Genomic DNA, 15,694 nt, shown 5'->3' with positions numbered 1-15,694 from the left:
CAGTTGGACAATTGTAGTGAAATGGTAGGAACCCTGACCATTGGCTAAGCATTCTGGTCCTCACCTTGCCACTTTTGGTAAAGCCCTTGTTTACTTTGGGTTTACATTTTCTTTTGCTGAAATTTCAAGGCTTGATTTTGGATAAGATTATCTATCCTTGCTTGCTGATTCTTCCACTATCTCACAGAGTTTTGGAGTCACAATCCAAGCTCAGATGAGATGATGATCACTCCACAGCTACCTTCTTTCCCTAGAGATAAACTGGTAGCTCTTCTTTTCCCTTGCTTCCCTGAGAGCCAGGAACTGTTCAAAGCTTTTGATATAATGAGGTGACCTAGACAGATGAAGAGCACAACTCATCACCAAATGAGGAGAGAGCCATTAGTGAAAGTTTGAGGGATAGCTTATAACAGAATGTGTTGTGTTTACGGATGTAAGACACATAATGTTATAGAACCAACACAGGATTATTAAGCAATTTTGTGTGTGTGCCTGCTTTAACAAGTTGATGAGAATCACTTAGAATTAGTCTATTAATGAAGGAAGTGATTCTTGATCTTTTTTTTTTTTTTGAGAGGTTCACAAAGGTTTTCGAGAGTTAAAGCTGTGAACCTCTGTCTAAAAAAATGCACATAAACATGGTTGCTTAAATTCAGGGAATTCATGTGATCCTTTAAGGCCATTCATGAGCTCCGGATTGAGAAAAACATACAGACAAGAATAATCCCATTCCCAGAAACATTGCTTATGGAAAGAATAAAATAAAAAAGCTGCATCTATCTGAACCACATAGAGCCATAGAATTATATGATGATGAGGTGAATTGACTGACTAGTTTAGTTCACTTTAAACACAAGTGAATAGAATCCAGAGAGACTAAGGGACCCTTCTAAAATCTGGTTGCAATGCTGCTTCAAGTTTATTATTATGTTTCTCATCTCCAGCCTCAGCACTTCTTTGTAAGTTATCTTACTCCTTCTCTGTGATGATTTCTGAATTAAAGAAGCCTGGGTTAGTAAAGTTTTACTACATTCTATGACTAAAAATTTGTACAAATAAATACATTAATCCCGTAAGAACACAGACCATTTGCTTTAGTGATTTCTGATTAAGCTATTGGAAATTTAAAGCCTATTCCATGAGTTTATTCCATATCAACACTGAACTATTAATAAGTTAAGTCGCTCAGTCGTGTCCGACTCTTTGCGACCCCATGGACTGTAGCCCACCAGGCTTCTCCGTCCATGGGATTCTCCAGGCAAGAATACTGGAGTCGGTTGCCATTTCCTTCTCCAGGGGATCTTCCCAACCCAGGAATCGAACCCAGGTGTCCCGTATTAGAGGCAGACACTGTAACTTCTGGGCCACCAAGCCTCCTATTAATATCTAGTACTAATACTTTATATTAATTCAGAAAAAGGTATGTTAATGAAATATGTTCGTAAATTTTATCCCTGTAAGAGTAATCTTGTAAAACTAGGTCAGAGTGAAAAGAAAAGTGCTCTGTCTAGGGGCCTGGGTCTTCCAACTCTGACCAGAAACTTTTATTTCACAACACGGCTAATTCTTTCCTCTTACTTAGTAATATTTATTCACTTAAGCATTTTTAGTAAATATCTGCAAATATGATGAGACAAAATCCTTACGAATGAACATATATTTTTTTCCTTTGTTATCTTTTTGCCCATGATGCAGCAATTTGGTTTTACTGAGCTATTCTTCAAGAATCTTGCTTTGCCAGATGTGTTCTTCTCATTAAAATGGATTAGACTGGAGAGAAGCATGGGGTGTGGTGGACAGGAGGAGTAGTGATGAGAGAAGGGTTTACTAAAATAGAGGGCTAAGGGAGAGGAGGAGTCATTGAAGTGGTTTTGGAAGAGATTTTTGTGGGTAGTGAGAGAAACATTGTTTCAGTGTAATTTTTAAAAAGAACAGGTTTCTTTAAGAATTTCTTATAATTACAAGTCCTTTTTATGGTGTTGAAGAAATACAGTAGAGGACATGAGTTTGGAAGTCACTGTTGCTAAACTGGACTAGGTTCTTCTAAACTGTACAACATCCTACACTGAGCAATGTGAATCATTGCTTCATAAGAGGGACCAAGAGGTTTAGGACCTAGTCTACCCTGAAGGTGACGGTACTTACAAAAGGAAGTTTAGAAATTTGGGATGAGATATTATTTGGCCATTTATTATTTTTGGCTTCTTTATAATTATTGCAGCATTCACTGTGTGCTTATGATATGCACTGTTAGTTATTTGGCAAGGAAATGCTAGTAGTGATTGTAAAGCCTACTTTTTGCATTTTATTGATTTATTTGATGCTTTCTATAATGCCCTTTTAAAGATGTATTTTATGTTGTATATAACTTGCAGAGGAAATATTGGTTTATCTTTTAAAAAGTTCTTAATCATTCATCATTTGATGCCATTTGGGGACCTATGGGAGGCTGTCTATGACTGAAATGTACAATCTGACTGGGACTGTAATGAAAATAAATCAACTCTACAGTTATAATCAGAGACAGATCTCTATGCTGATTGGTTTGATTTTAAAAGAGAGGAAATAGTTATGACTTAGTTATGTTGATAGGGGTTGTGGTAAAAATAAGAATCATGTTAGAATGGCTAAGTTATGGAAGTCATTGAATTTTTGTCAGAGGAATGAAGACAGTGTTAGTAATGAGACAGTCAGTTCCTAGGTAGCTTGATAAGAAGTCAGGGGAGGAGAGAGGGGTCTGGAATTCTCAAGGAGGAGGAAAGGACAAACCTCTTTTTTTTTCTCTCTCTCTCTACATTCCTTAGTCTTAGTCACATAAAACACTTTTTTTTTTTTTTAAAGCAATGATTACACAACAAACAACACAGTTTAAACTCTGTACTAAGGATTATATAACAACAATTTATCCTGCTTTCAGACAGTTTCTCCTTCCTGAAAACTTTCTGGCTAATCCTGTTATCTTTTTTGCCTTTTCAAAAACTGTTCATGGGGTTCTCAAGGCAAGAGTACTGAAGTGGTTTGCCATTCCCTTCTCCAGTGGACCTCCAGAACTCTCCACCATGACCCATCCGTCTTGTGTGGCCCTACATGCATTGGCTCATAGCTTCATTGAGTTAGACAAGGCTGTGGTCCATGTGATTAGATTGGTTAGTTTTCTGTGACTATGGTTTTCAGACTGTCTGCCCTCTGATGGAGAAGGATAAGAAGCTTATGGAAGCATCCTGATGGGATAGACTGACTGAGGGGGAAACTGGGTCTTGTTCTGATGGGTGGGGCCATGCTCAGTAAATCTTAAATTCAACTTTCTGTTGATGGGTTGAGCTGTGTTCCCTCCTTCCTATTTACCTGGGACCAAACTATGGTGGAGGTAATGAAGATAATGGTGACCTCCCTCAAAAGTTCCCACGCGTGTACGGCTACACTCAGTGCCCCCAACCCTGCAGCAGGCCACCACTGACACATTCCTCCACCGGAGACTCCCAGACACCCACAGGCAAGTCTGGCACAGTCTCTTGTGGCATTGCTGCTTCTTTCTCCTGGGTCCTGGTGCACAAGGTTCTGTTGTGCCCTCCAAGAGTCTGTTTCCCAGTATGATTTCCCAGTCCATATACCATGAACAGTATTAAAATGCAAAAAGATAGGACACTGAAAGATGAACTTCCCAGGTTGGTAGGTGCCCAATATGTTACTGGAGATCAGTGGAGAAACAACTCCAGAAAGAATGAAGAGACAGAGCCAAAGCAAAAACAATACCCAGTTGTGGATGTGACTGGTGATGGAAGCAAAGTCCGATGCTGTAAAGAGCAATATTGCATAGGAACCTGGAACGTTAGGTACATGAATCAGTGCAAATTGAAAGTGGTCAACAGGAGATGGCAAGAGTGAACGCTGATATTTTAGGAATCAGCAAACTAAAATGGACTGAAATGGATGAATTTAACTCAGATGACCATTATATCTACTACTGTGGGCAAGAATCCTTAGAAGAAATGGAGTAGCCATCATGGTCAACAAAAGAGTCCAAAATGCAGTACTTGGATGCAGTCTCAAAAATGACAGAATGACTCTGTTTGATTCCAAACCAAACCATTCAATGTCACAGTAATCCAAGTCTATGCCCAACCAGTAATGCTGAAGAAGCAGAAGTTGAATGGTTCTATGAATAGCTATAAGACTTTCTAGAAGTAAACCCCCAAAAGATGTCCTTTTCATTATAGGGGACTGGAATGCAAAAGTAGAAAGTCAAGAAACACCTGGAGTAACAGGCAAATTTGGCCTTGGAATGAGGAATGAAGCAGAGCAAAGGCTAATAGAGTTCTGCCAAGAGTACATACCGGTCATAGTAAACACCCTCTTCCAACAACACAAGAGAAGACTCTACACATGGACATCACCAGATGACCAACTGCAAAATCAGATTGATTATATTCTTTACAGCAAAGATGGAGAAGCTCTATACAGTCAGCAAAAACAAGACCAGAAGCTGACAGTGGCTCATATCATGAACTCCTTATTGCCAAATTCAGACTTAAATTGAAGAAAGTAGGGAAACCACTAGACCATTCAGGTATGACCTAAATCAAATCCCTAACAATTATACAGTGGAAGTGAGAAATAGATTTAAGGGACTAGATCTGATACACAGAGTACCTGATGAACTATGGATGGAGGTTTGTGACATTGTACAGGAGACAGGGAGTAAGACCATCACCAAGAAAAAGTAATGCAAAAAAAGCAAAATAGCTGTCAGATAAGGCCTTAGAAATAGCTGTGAAAAGAAGAAAAGCAAACAGCAAAGGAGAAAAGGAAAGATATAAGCATCTGAATGCAGAGTTCCAAAGAATAGCAAGGAGAGAAAAGAAAGCCTTCCTCAGTGATCAGTACAAAGAAATAGAGGAAAACAATAGAATAGGAAAGACTAGAGATCTCTTCAAGAAAATTAGAGATACCAAGGGAACATTTCATGCAAATATGGGCTCAGTAAAGGACAGAAATGGTATGGACCTAAAAGAAGCAGATATACTAAGAAGAGGTGGCAAACACAGAACAACTATACAAAAAAGATCTTCATGACCCAGATAACTACGAGTGTGATCATTCACCTAGAGCCAGATATCCTGGAATGCAAAGTCAAGTGGGCCTTAGGAAGCATCACTACAAATAAAGCTAGTGGAGGTGATAGAATTCCTGTTGAGCTATTTCAAAACCTAAAAGATGATGCTGTAAAAGGGCTTCACTCAATATGTTAGCAAATTTGGAAAACTCAGCAATGGCCACAGGACTGGAAAAGACGAGTTTTCATTCCAAACCCAAAGAAAGGCAATGCCAAAAAGATTCAAACTACCACAAATTGTGCTCACATCACATGCTAGTGAAGTAATGCTCAAAATTCTCCAAGTAAGGCTTCAGCAATACAAGAACTGTGAATGTCCAGATGTTCAAGCTGGATTTAGAAAAGGCATACGAAATAGCGATCAAATTGCCAACATCCGTTGGATTATCGAAAAAGCAAGAAAGTTCCAGAAAACATCTATTTCTGCTTTATTGACTATGAGAAAGCCTTTGTGTCAGTTCGGTTCAGTCACTCAGTCGTGTCTGACTCTTTGCGACCCCATGAACTGCAGCACGCCAGGCATCCCTGTCCATCACCAACTCCCGGAGTCTACCCAAACCGATGTCCATTGAGTCGGTAATGCCATCCAACCATATAATCCTCTGTCATCTGCTTCTCCTGCCCTCAGTCTTTCTCAGCATCAGAGTCTTTTCAAATGAGTCAGCTCTTCACATTAGATGGCCGAAGTATTGGAGTTTCAGCTTCAACATCAGTCCTTCCAATGAACACCCAGGACTGATCTCCTTTAGGATGGACTGGTTGGATCTCCTTGCAGTCCAAGAGACTCTCAAGAGTCTTCTCCAGCACCACAGTTCAAAAGCATGAATTATTTGGTGTTATAACTTTAAGACTTAATAAAACAAGTACACACAAATATCAAATAATATCAAACTTAAAATAAAAGACATGACTACTGGTTAACCATAGCCATGACTAAATGGACCTTTGTTGGCAAAGTGATGTATCTGCTTTTTCCTATGCTGTCTAGGTTGGTCATAACTTTCCTTCCAAGGAGTAAGAGTCTTTTAATTTCATGGCTTCAATCACCATCTGCAGTGATTTTGGAGCCCCCAAAAATAAAGTCTGCCATTGTTTCCACTGTTTCCCCATCTATTTCCCATGAAGTGATGGGACCAGATGCCATGATCTTCATTTTCTGAATATTGAGCTTTAAGCCAACTTTTTCACTCTCCTCTTTCGCTTTCATCAAGAGGCTTTTTAGTTCCTCTTCACTTTCTGCCATAAGGGTGGTGTCATCTGCATATCTGAGGTTATTGATATTTCTCCTGGCAATCTTGATTCCAGTTTGCGCTTCTTCCAGCCCAGCATTTCTCATGATGTACTCTTCATATAAGTTAAATAAGCAGGGTGACAATGTACAGCCTTAACGTACTCCTTTTCCTATTTGGAACCAGTCTGTTGTTCCATGTCCCATTCTAACCATTGCTTCCTGACCTGCATACAGGTTTCTCAAGAGGCAGGTCAGATGGTCTGGTATTCCCATCTCTTTCAGAATTTTCCACAGTATTTTTGTGACCACACAGTCAAAGGCTTTGGAATAGTCAATAAAGCAGAAATAGATGTTTTTTGGAACTCTCCTGCTTTTTTGATGATCCAGTGGATGTTAGCAATTTGATCTCTGATTCCTCTAGCTTTTCTAAAAACAGCTTGAACATCTGATTGAATAACAGACTGGTTCCAAATCAGGAAAGGAGTATGTCAAGGCTGTATATTGTTACCTAGTTTATTTAACTTATATGCAAAGTACATCATGAGAAACGCTGGGCTGGAGGAAGCACAAGCTGGAATCAAGTTTGCCAGGAGAAATATCAATAACCTCAGATATGCAGGTGACACCACCCTTATGGCAGAAAGAGAAGAAGAACTATAGAGCCTCTGATGAAAGTGAAAGAGGAGAGTGAAAAAGTTGGCTTAAAGTTCAACATTCAGAAAACGAAGATCATGGCATCTGGTCCCATCACTTCATGGCAAATAGATGGGGAAACAGTGGAAACAGTGGCAGACTTTATTTTTTTGGGCTCCAAAATCACTGCAGATGGTGATTGAAGCCATGAAATTAAAAGACACTTACTCCTTCTAAGGAAAGTTATGACCAACCTAGACAGCATATGAGAAAACAGAGACATTACTTAGCCAACAAATGTCCGTGTAGTCAAAGCTATTGTTTTCCAGTAGTCATGTCTTTTATTTCAAGTTTCATATTATTTGATGATTGTGTGTACTTGTTTTATTAAGTCTTAAAGTCATAATATTTTTGACCAGTATATGTCTATTTCAATGATTATTAGTTATATCTCAATTCACTTGTCAGATGATTCATATTTTTTCCCAGTGATTTGATATGTCACCTTTATTATATACTAAGTTTGTGTGCACGCTTGGATCAGTGGCTAGACTTTGTACATACAATTTTGATCTGCCCGTTTCTGTGACAGAAACAAATGGTTTTAATTCTTGTCATTAATTTCTGGAAGGGAAAGCACTGCCTAATGGTCTCTGGAAAATATATCTGATATGAAATATTTATTCTTTTGATGAACTTTATGATATTCATTTTTTAAGGTTGCAAACACTCCCACATTTAGTGGTTTTCATTTGTGTTAAAGGCATTAAACTAATTTTAGGAAGAACTAAAGGACCTCTTGATGAAAGTGAAAGAGGAGATTGAAAAAGTTGGCTTAAAGCTCAACATTCAGAAAACTAAGCTCATGGCATCTGGTCCCATCACTTCATGGCAAATAGATGGGGAAACAGTGGAAACAGTGTCAGACTTTATTTTTGGAGGCTCCAAAATCACCACAGATGGTGACTGCAGCTATAAAATTAAAAGACGCTTGCCCCTTGGAAGAAAACTTATGACCAACCTAGACAGCATATTAAAAAGCAGAGACATTACCTTGCCAACAAAAGTCCATCTAGTCAAGGCTATGGTTTTTCCATTAGTCATGTATGGATGTGAGACTTGGAACATAAAGAAGGCTGAGTGATGAAGAATTGATGCTTTCGAACTGTGGTGTTGGAGAGGACTTTTGAGAGTCCCTTAGACTGCAAGGAGATCCAACTAGTACATCCTAAAGGAAATCAGTTCTGAATATTCATTGGAAGGACTGATGTTGAAGCTGAAACTCCAATTCTTTGCCCACCTGATGCAAAGAACTGACTCATCTGAAAAGACCTTGATGCTGGGAAAGATTGGAGGCAGGAGTAGAAGGGGATGACAGAGGATGAAATGGTTGGATGGCATCACCAGCTTGATGGACATGAGTTTGAGTAAACTCCAGGAGTTGGTGTTGGATAGGGAGGCCTGGCGTGCTGCAGTCCATGGGGTCGCAAAGAGGCAGACACAACTCAGCTACTGAACTGATCTGAGGAAGAACAGACATTTTTATACTGTTATCTTCCTATCCAGGAACATGACATTCTCTTCATTCAAGTATTATTTTATGTCATCCAGTAATCCTTAACCTTTCTTTTACCTTTTTGTAAAAGAGTTTTTACAGATTTGTTTTTAATTCTAAAGTTTAAAAATTATAGATGTGGATTATACATATTAGTATATGTGTATGTGTATACATATCCATATATACACACATAACTACTCAAAGTATGATCATCATCACTTGGAAGATCATTGGAAATATTAAATCTTGATTGCAAATGTACTGAATCTTCATTTTAGCAAGATCCTCAGGTGATTTATATGTACATCAAAGTTTGAGAAGCACCACAGGTATACATGATAAGAATAGGATTTTATTTCTGTTGTATATCCTAACTTCTAATTGATTTAGAATGTATTTTAAGATTATTAATTTTTGTATCCTTATTTCTTAATATTGCAATAATATAGTTTTATTCACATCATCTGCAAATAATGATGTCTGGTACTGCTTTCCAATATTCATGTTTTTTCTTTTACTGCTTAGGCTAAAATTTTTTAAAAGGAGTTTAAATAAGTGAAGTGATCTATGGATGCTTCAGTGTTTCATTGATAACTACGATTATGAATTAGTTTGAGAAAAATTATTTTCCAAGAGTTATTATCCGAAGTAAATGCTTACTTTTTTTTTTCAAATACCCTTTTGATCTATCAATATGATTGTGGACTTTGTCCACTGACCTTTTGTAGGGGTAACTTGGATTCGTTATCAATTCAAAAAAGTGTTAAATTAATAAACAGAATTGTTGTCATTCAGTCGCTCAGTTGTGTTCAACTCTTTGGGACCCCATAGACTGCAGCATGCCAGGGCTCCTTGTCCTTCACTATCTCCCGGAGTTTATTCAGACTCATGTCCACTGAGTTGATGATGCCATCCATCCAGCCATCTCATTCTCTATTGTCCCCTTCTCCTCATGCCTTCTATCGTTCCCAGCATCAGGGTGTTTTCTAATGAGATGGCTTTTGCATCAGGTAGCCAAAGCACTGGAGCTTCAGCTTCAGCATCACTACAATAAGGATATATTATTTTTCCAACCACATCAAAAAGTGGCAATGGAGGCAGAATTTCATACTGATTACCGCAGAGACAGATGTGTTTTTCTTCTACATCTCAATCAGAAGCTTGAACTCTGTGAATGAGAACATTAGTTATCACTACTTCCAGGGCTTAAGGCTTTAGACTGGGGATTAGGAAAGCAATTTCTTATTTAGGTAAAGATGCCTAAATTCATTGGTTTTACCTTGCTTAATCATTAGTAAATTAGCAGTGTAATCAATGTAAATTAGCAATGACACATCCTCCTGAGTGACAGTCTTCTTAATATCTTAGTAAAGTGCTGACATTCTTTTAGAAATAGTTGGTAGATCTAGAGAATGCCAAGGAAACAAATGAAACACTTTTATTTCCCCAAAGCATGATATCTTTGTGATGATATTTATGTGGGAAAATGGCCTCATTCAGTAGATTATAACTTGTTGAACAACTGATCAGTACTGTTGAAGTATAGTCTGGATTGTTATGAAAGAAGTTCAATGGCTTGTCCTTAGCCCTTTTTGTAGACAGTATTTCCATTAGTGACTAGTATTTAGAGATTGAAAGAATGCCTATAATTTTTTCCGATGGCACAGGTTATATGTAGCAAAAAATAGTATTACTGATGACAGAGACAAAATCTTTTAAAAAATCTTTGTTATGGATTCTAAAAGTCAGTTTTACAAATATAATTATGGCTTGAGTATGGCTATGGGGGAAAAGCCTGAATATTTTAACTAATCACAAGCTGAACACAATAGGACAATATGATAGAGCTACAAAAATGGTATATAAAATTTATGCTAAATGAATCAATGGCATTCTGTTAAAATGATGTGTTTATCACTGATAACAATTGATAAACAATTCATTTATCACTGAACTGTTCTATAGCCATATAGACACACCTCTGGGAATCATTACCATTTTGGGGTGTGTCTAGAGAGTCCAGTGGATCTATAGAACATAGTATGGGAAGAATATGGAATGAAATTGATATGTTCAGAGAATTAAGTGAGATTAGTGGAGACTAAATAAGTACTTTCAAATAGAAAGACCTGCCATGTGAAAAATAGAATAATTATTCTATGTAAAAAAGATGAAATCAGGCAAAAGCTAGTATTATAAAGTTACAAATAGTTCAGTTCAACATAAGGAGGGACTTAATAATCAATGATGCAAAAAGCTTTGAGAAGTGTTTCCTTTTACTAGAATCATTTAAGTAATATTTCAAATGCCATCTGTCAGGATGTGTAGAAGAAATTTTTGACTGAGTGGGAGTTAGGCTAAATGACTTTCAAAGATATTTAGACTATCCTTTCAAGGATATTCAAAAATCTCTTAGAACACATTTTTATAATTTTTAATTACAGTATAGTTGCTTTACCATGTTGAGTTAGTTTCTGCTGTACAGCAAAGGGAATTCACTATACATTTACTTATATCCTGTCTTTTTTGGATTTCCTTCTGTTTAAAGGAAATGAGTAAGTTCCCTGTGTTACACAGTAATAGCATACATTGTTCACTGTGAAGGGTACCCCCCTACTTCAAGCTAACAAGTTAGCATGCCATAGTTTTATGGGTACTTTTAGAAGTTGTGACCCTCCAAGGCTAGAGACAAGGGGCAGTTCCTTACTCACAGCAGCAGAAGTAGCCAATCAGTCTTTTGTTGTACTGGTTCCTTGAGCAGCAGTTCCCAGATAGTAAAGCAAAGAAGGCCAAGTGAAGCCTTCACATGCAGTAGATTGCATTATAGGAGAGGAATCCTGGGCTTAGGGGATATAAGTGTCTTACAATTGACGGCAAGCATGCCTGTTTGTAGGTCTAGTTCAGTTCAGTCGCTCAGTTGTGTCTGACTCTTTGCAACCCCATGAACCGCAGCATGCCAGGCTTCCCTGTCCATCACCAACTCCCGGAGTAGGTCTAGAGGGAGATGCTATTTCATCTTCCAAGGCTGTAAGGAGACTTGACCTCTCTTCCAAGGTTGTTTCCCACATAGTCATCTTTGAAAAGATAGATCAGAGCAGAGGCCAGTCAGTGCCTTGTTTACAAGGCATGCAAAAAGTTAGGAGACCCAAGGAAAATCGTTTCCCTATATAAATAATTTTTGTTCAGATAAGCAAGAAGTATTTGTTATATTCATACCATTAACAAATAAAAAAGAATTCATAACAAGCTCTAAAAATTAAAATATCATAGGAAAATCTAAGAATACCTAATATTAAAGAATGAGTGATTACATTATTATCTATATTCTGTTTTAGGTAGATTTTAAGGCAGCTTGTAGAATATTTATGAAGTTAAATCAAAGTAAAAGTTATAGGGAACAAAAGGAAAAATAAATAAACTGGAGTATATCAAAATTAGAAACTTCTGTTTATCAAAGGACACTATCAACAGAGTGAAAATGCAAAAGTGAAAAGAGAAAATATTTGCAAATTTTGTATCTGAAAAAGGATCAATATCTAGAATATAAAAGGAGTTTCTAAAACTCAGCAGTGAAGAAACAAACAATCTAATTAAAAACTGAGCAAAGGACTTGAATAATTCCTCCAAAGGTAAACAAATGGCCAATAAGCACATGAAAAAGATGCTCGACATCACTGATCATTAAGGAAATGCAAATCAAAACCACAATGAGATACCACCTCATACTTATTAGAATGGCTACTATTAAAAAAAAAAAAACAGAAAATGACAGATGTTGGCAAGGACATGGAGCTATTAGAAACCTCATGCATGATTTATGGGAATGATGGTGCACCTGCTACGGAAAACAGTATGGCAATTTCTCAAAAATTTAGAAATAGAATTACAGGATGATCCAGCATTTCCACTTCTGTGTATATACCCAAAAGAATTGAAAGCAGTGCTTCAAAGATGTATCTCCATGTTCATAGCATTGTTATTTGCATAAGCCTAAAGGTGGAAGCAACCTAAGTGTCCATCAGCAGATACGTGGGTTAATACAATATGGTATATACAGACAATGGAATATTAGCCTTAAAAAGGAAAGAAATTCTGACACATGCTTGCAACCTGGATGACACTTCAGGTATTACGCTAAGTTAAATATGCTAGTCATAAAAAGTTGCTTCTTAATAATAGAAATTCTTTCACTGTGGGCTGTTGGTATAATACAAATCTCAATCTAGTAATCAAAATTCCTGGGTAGGTGAAAGGAATAGGAATATAAAGGAAACTTAAGCACTAGTGCTGTCACCACAAAAGGATTTAATGAAATCTTACTGGTTGCATCTTACTTATTCACTTGCCTCACTACAAAAGGTTGGTAGCTGGAATTACAAGCCAAAATAAAGTATAACAGTCCTCAACATATTGAGACGAATTAAGAAGTCCATGTGTTCACTTTAAATATCTTATATTGACAAATAAGACGGGAAAATAAAATGTCCCAATTTAATTTACGTGGGAGAAATGGAACTATTTTATGAAGTATTAGAGCATAAAATTACAGTTAAAGGTGTTGGTTTTTGAAATAAGAAAAGTACAGTAGATTGTTGTCAAATAAAGCATATGGCTCTGACGAAGCAGTGGCAAAGCATGTTTTTGCAAAAGCATGAAAGTAAATTTAACTCTTTAGGGAAACAACAAGAAGAAATCATTCTCAACTATTTCTTGAGATCTTAGCATGTACGTATCACAGCAGAAGAAAACAAATTTAAAGAAGCTATCAGAGTAAGTTGAATATCATCCCTGATTTTTGTTTGCCAAATTACAATTAATTTTATGTACAAAATATTGAATTATGGAATTACTCAAGTGAGCAACAAGGACCTAATTTCTTGACATGACCAAGAGTCAATAGGATAAGTACCTTAAAAATTGCTATATGTCATAGTTCCAAAAAATATATATTTAGACGAGAGATATTATAGTGTCTGTACTCTTTATGGAGCTAATAGTTCAGTTCAGTTCATTTCAGTCGCTCAATTGTGTCCAACTCTTTGCGACCCCATGAATTGCAGCATGCCAGGCCTCCCTGTCCATCACCAGCTTCCGGAGTTCACTCAGACTCACATCCAATGAGTCAGTGATGCCATCCAGCCATCTCATCCTCTGTCGTTCCCTTCTCCTCCTGCCCCCAATCCCTCCCAGCATCAGAGTCTTTTCCAATGAGTCTGCTCTTCACATGAGGTGGCCATGGTACTGGAGTTTCAGCTTTAGCATCATTCCTTCCAAAGAAATCCCAGGGTTGATCTCCTTCAGAATGGACTGATTGGATCTCCTTGCAGCCCAAGGGACTCTCAAGGGTCTTCTCCAACGCCACAGTTCAAAAGCATCAATGCTTCAGCTCTCAGCCTTCTACACAGTCCAACTCTCACATCCATACATGACCACAGGAAAAACCATAGCCTTGACTAGACAGACCTTAGTCGGCAAAGTAATGTCTCTGCTTTTGAATATGCTATCTAGGTTGGTCATAACTTTTCTTCCAAGGAGTAACCAGCTTTTAATTTCATGGCTGCAGTCACAATCTGCAGTGATTTTGGAGCCCCCCAAAATAAAGTCTGACACTGTTTCCACTGTTTCCCCATCTATTTGCCATGAAGTGATGGGACTGGATGCCATAATCTTCTTTTTCTGAATGTTGAGCTTTAAGCCAACCTTTTCACTCTCCACTTTCACTTTCATCAAGAGGCTTTTTAGTTCCTCTTCACTTTCTGCCATAAGGCTGTTGTCATCTGCAGATCTGAGGTTCTTGATATTTCTCCCAGCAATCTTGATTCCAGCTTGTGTTTCTTCCAGTCCAGAGTTTCTCATGATGTAGTCTGCATATAAGTTAAATAAGCAGGGTGAAGATATCCAGCCTTCATGTACTCCTTTTCCTATTTGGAACCAGTCTGTTGTTCCATGTCCAGTCCTAACTGTTGCTTCCTGACCTGCATACAGATTTCTCAAGAGGCAGGTCAGGTGGTCTGGTATTCCCTTCTCTTTCAGAATTTTCCACAGTTTCTTGTGATTCACACAGTCAAAGGCTTTGGCATAGTCAATAAAGCAGAAATAGATGTGTTTCTGGAACTCTCTTGCTTTTTCCATGATCCAGAGGAGGTTGGCAATTTGATCTCTGGTTCCTCTGCCTTTTCTAAAACCAGCTTGAACATCAGGAAGTTCACGGTTCACGTATTGCTGAAGCCTGGCTTGGAGAATTTTGAGCATTACTTTACTAGCATGTTAGATGAATGCAATTGTGTGGTAGTTTGAGCATTCTTTGGCATTACTTTTCTTTGGGATTGGAATGAAAACTGACCTTTTCCAGTCCTGTGGCCACTGCTGAGTTTTCCAAATTTGCTGGCATATTGAGTGCAGCACTTTTACAGCATCATCTTTCAGGATTTGAAACAGCTCAACTGGAATTCTATCTCCTCCACTAGCTTTGTTCGTAGTGATGCTTTTTCTAAGGCCGACTTGACTTCACATTCCAGGATGTCTGGCTCTAGGTGAGTGATCACACCATCATGATTATCTGGGTCATGAATATCTTTTTTGTACAGTTCTTCTGTGTATTCTTGCCACCTCTTCTTAATATCTTCTGATTCTGTTGGGTCCATACCATTTCTGTCCTTTATCGAGCCCATCTTTGCATGAAATGCTCCCTTGGTATCTCTAATTTTCTTGAAGAGATCTCTAGTCTTTCCCTCTATTTCTTTGCATTGATCACTGAAGAAGGCTTTCTTATCTCTTCTTGCTATTCTCTGGAACTCTGCATTCAGATGCTTATATCTTTCCTTTTCTCCTGTGTTTTTCGCCTCTCTTCTTTTCACAGCTATTTGTAAGGCCTCCTCAGACAGCCATTTTGCTTTTTTGCATTTCTTTTCCATGGGGATGGTCTTGATCCCTGTCTCCTGTACAATGTCATGAACCTCATTCCATAATTCATCAGGCATTCTGTCTATCAGATCTAGGCCCTTAAATCTATTTCTCACTTCCACTGTATAATCATAAGGGATTTGATTTAGGTCATACCTGAATGGTCTAGTGGTTTTCCCTACTTTCTTCAATTTAAGTCTGAATTTGGTAATAAGGAGTTCATGATCTGAGCCACTGTCAGTTCCTGGTCTTTTTT

General features: G+C 37.9%; 1 protein-coding gene across 1 annotated transcript in view; it reads right to left on the bottom strand.

Annotated features, from left to right (window-relative positions):
• SPATA16 (spermatogenesis associated 16) overlaps window positions 1-15,694 on the bottom strand; it is a 272,485-nt gene that overhangs the window by 152,108 nt on the left and 104,683 nt on the right.

The sequence above is a fragment of the Budorcas taxicolor genome, chromosome 1, assembly GCF_023091745.1.
Source record: "Budorcas taxicolor isolate Tak-1 chromosome 1, Takin1.1, whole genome shotgun sequence".
In the NCBI taxonomy this organism is placed as follows: domain Eukaryota; kingdom Metazoa; phylum Chordata; class Mammalia; order Artiodactyla; family Bovidae; genus Budorcas; species Budorcas taxicolor.
Note: the sequence above shows the minus strand (reverse complement) of the source record. Positions and strands in the feature narration are given on the sequence as shown.